We start from the raw sequence: 3,203 nt of genomic DNA on the forward strand, positions 1-3,203 counted from the left end.
GTTTCAGCACCACTTCAAAATTCACCAAAATCAGGCTGTTCTTACTTGTATATTAGGTGAATGCACTTCATACATGAGGTACACTAATGAATAGGAGACTGGTGGGGGCGCCACAAATGGTATGGACCCTGGAAAATGTGGAATGCATCAGACAAGCTTTGATACACAGTCTGAATCACTCTGCTTGATGGCATTCCACTGAACTTGGCTTCAATAATCAATCAGTAAGGCATATTTTGCACGAAGACCTGCATTTTCACCTGTACAAATTGGTCATTGGGCATCAGTTGAAACCATGGGTTTATGTGCAGCGGCTTAACTTCGCACATCAGATAGAAACAATTTTTTAGGCAAAATGACAACCTCATTTTGTTAACGAGTGATAAAGCTCATTTTTATCTCAGTGGCATGGGGAATCAGCAGAACTGTCATTATTGGGCCCTTGAAAATCCAAGAGAACTGCATGAAAGACCACTGCACAGCCCAAAAGTGATGATCTGGTATGCTGTTGGAAAAGCTGCTGTCATTGGTCCTTACATTTTTGAAGATAATAATGGAAATGCTGTTATTGTGAACTCCCAGCATTACATCGAGAGGATAAACAACTTCTTTGTGCCTAAATTACAATGCAAACATGTCTATTCGATGCGTGTGGTTTCAGCAGGATGGGGTGACAGCCCACACAGCCAGAGCATCAATGGATGTTCTTCACCCTCTCTTCAGTGACTGCCTCATTTCCAGGTTTGATGACATTCCTTAGACCCCTTAGTTCCCTGATTTGTCCATGTGTGATTATTTCTTGTGGGAACACCTCAAGGCACATGTGTATGTGCATAAGCCTGTACATTGGACAATTTGAAGGGAGCTATTCGCATGGAAGTTGCCCAAATTGATAGAGTAATGCTAGAGAGAGTGGAGGCCAACTTCTAAGAACGCCTTCTGAAATGCATCAATGAAAACGGACACCACATGATGGATGTTGTTTTCCACACTTGATTTTGACAAATGCTAATTCAATATGAACACATTAATGTCAATAAAATTTGTTTGGAGGTAAAATTAATGATTGTGTGAATTTTTCAAAAACGTCTGTCCTCTCTGCCTCACCCAGTACAATATATATATATATATATATATATATGGGGGCGGGGTGCATGTGTGTGTGTGTATGTGTGTGCACATGTGTGTGTGTGAGTGTATATGTATAGCCCTTTGTATCAAATGCTGGATAGAAGGAACACTAAACATAGAGTGCCACTTTGAGCCTTAGTAGTAGATGTAATATATTCTTACTCAAACATATGGAGACAAATTGTTATTTGTAGTCTTGCTAGATTGCCAATATATCATTCCTACATCCGTTTTTTTCTTTTTGTCAAACCTTTCCACCTACAGAGTTGATTGCCAGAAACTTTTGATAAAAGTTATATTGTGTAGAAAGATCTCATCAGTCATTACATGGACAACTGTATAGTTTTAGTGTCATAATGAAATGCATTTAATAAAGAGGCTTGTGAAAGAAGGGCATCCATCTGTAAAAATCATGCCAGAAATACCAGTATGAAAAGCAGAATGGAGACATTGTGGAATAAAAGAGGTTCTTTATTCCTGTCAAAAGTAACCTTATCAGTGCTGGTGGCATGATGAAATCCTCTCACTCCACACTCTGAAATGGCTATATCAGGAAGTGCCTCCACTTGCCAAAAGCATTGTCAATAAAAAAAAAAGAAGATAAATAAAATAAAGGAATGAATAGAATGTAGGATACAAGGAACTATACAGTCTTCTTTGGATCAAATTTTCTAGTGCTGGTAGGACAATAAAATGGTCTGAGTTCATGTTATAAAGTGATTGTTGATGGGAAGGGAATCTGTGCATGGAAACACAGCAAAAGGAAAATATAAATAAATAAATAACCACATGCAACATTAGGGTTGGTTGATTTCTTTCATTTTTTTGTTGTTGATGTGTCTGCTAGACTGCTGTACATGAAGGGCCACAATAGTTGGTAAAAACGACAGGAGACCCAACCTATGTCAGCATGGAAAAACTCAAATGATGATGATAATGACAACAGTGGTGGTGGTGGTGGTGATGATAATAATAACAACTGTTATATGGGTAAATAGTATCAAATTTAGTTATTTCATATTGATGTAATCATGTAATAATAATTTCTACCTTTGACACAAGGCAGCAAGTTTTGGCAAGAAGGATGGAGTGGATTAAATTTATCCTGGTACTTTGTGGCTCCTTATTTTCTTGATCCCAAGAGGATGAAAAGTTATGTCAGTCGTAAAGTTAGAACTTGGGACATAATGCAACATGGCTAAATACTGAGAAATTTTGTCCAGTTTTCTGTAATTTCTACCACTACATGTATTAATGATTTCTTACATTGACATAAGTATACATTTTGGTGAGGGGTGCAATATTTCACTGCTATTTATTTATCAAACCTAGATGAATGAAAGGCAGAGTAAACCCTAACAAGATATGGACATAAGAGTTAAAGATGCTGAAGATATAAACAAACATAAGTAAACATTGCAAGGCAGTTAGTACAGCACCATTCCATCAGTTCTATCATTCCTTGAATTAATGCAAAGAAGAATATGGCAAAAAAAAATGTTTTCAAAATTTTGTATCACATCTGCTTCATAAGATTTTCAAAGAATTTTTGGTTTATCCTCTAAAATGGAAAATGTTCTTGAATATTTTTTAAAGAGAAAATAAATAAATACTGGCGCATAATTTAAAGTTACAGAACAAAATCAGTTTTAGGAGGTTAACTATTATTATGAGTTCCAAATTAATGGCTTTGCAAAATCTGTCAGGGATTTATGAGAGGACATAAAGTGGGTGCTGTTAATATGAGTAAAATAGAAACTGGTATCAGATAATGAAGCTCTGCTATCAAGATGTGACTCAGCCCATTTTTCTCCCCCACAACTCCTCTTCTCTGCTATGATCTCAGCAAGCTCATTCTCTATAACAACCCAAGAGAAGGCAGGCATAAGAGCCATCATCTAGTCTTACATTTTGCTTACAAAGCAATTTAGAATAATTTCCACTCAGGCAGCTATCTTGTGCCTTGGTTTGATTTTGTCACGTAAATATATGAAATGTATAAATAAACATACATAGATATAATGTAATAATGTGTGTGTGTATATATATATGAATGTGTGTATATATATATA

At 36.2% G+C, this 3,203-nt stretch overlaps 1 long non-coding RNA gene across 1 annotated transcript in view; it reads left to right on the forward strand.

The window, feature by feature from the left end:
* Window positions 1–1,181: 1,181 nt before the first annotated feature.
* The window catches only part of LOC118763059, a 10,276-nt gene continuing 8,254 nt past the window's right edge, over window positions 1,182–3,203 (forward strand). The window contains exon 1 of the long non-coding RNA XR_004998813.1: window positions 1,182–1,196. This is a non-coding gene — a long non-coding RNA (uncharacterized LOC118763059). The remainder of the gene's footprint in view (window positions 1,197–3,203) is intronic.

The sequence above is a fragment of the Octopus sinensis genome, linkage group LG4 (genome assembly GCF_006345805.1).
Source record: "Octopus sinensis linkage group LG4, ASM634580v1, whole genome shotgun sequence".
Classification (NCBI taxonomy): domain Eukaryota; kingdom Metazoa; phylum Mollusca; class Cephalopoda; order Octopoda; family Octopodidae; genus Octopus; species Octopus sinensis.